Source organism: Penaeus monodon, chromosome 22 (genome assembly GCF_015228065.2).
Source record: "Penaeus monodon isolate SGIC_2016 chromosome 22, NSTDA_Pmon_1, whole genome shotgun sequence".
NCBI lineage: Eukaryota > Metazoa > Arthropoda > Malacostraca > Decapoda > Penaeidae > Penaeus > Penaeus monodon.
This window is the reverse complement of record NC_051407.1, coordinates 7,495,328-7,495,585: the sequence shown is the minus strand read 5'-3', so window position 1 is coordinate 7,495,585 and position 258 is coordinate 7,495,328. Positions and strand designations below refer to the sequence as shown.

General features: G+C 36.4%; 1 protein-coding gene across 1 annotated transcript in view; it reads right to left on the bottom strand.

The window, feature by feature from the left end:
* LOC119587268 (pupal cuticle protein 36-like) overlaps positions 1 to 258 on the bottom strand; it is a 2,336-nt gene that overhangs the window by 1,215 nt on the left and 863 nt on the right. The window lies entirely within an intron of this gene.

The window sequence follows — 258 nt, the reverse complement described above, 5'->3', positions numbered from 1 at the left end:
TAGGGGATGCTATTTCTGGAAAGCTAAACGCACATGACCGTTTCAGGAGTAGTACATAATGCAGCACACATATATCTGTGTGTGTTGCTTAGACGAAATTATTCATATGCAAGAATAATCTTCTAGACACTACAGGAAATCTCTAAACACAAGCACTCACAAAACAAACATATGTGTGTGGGTTTGTGTGTGCACACTGCAGCATTTAACATTATAATTTCACTGCTTTCAAACTTTAGCTATATATGTATATGTGTG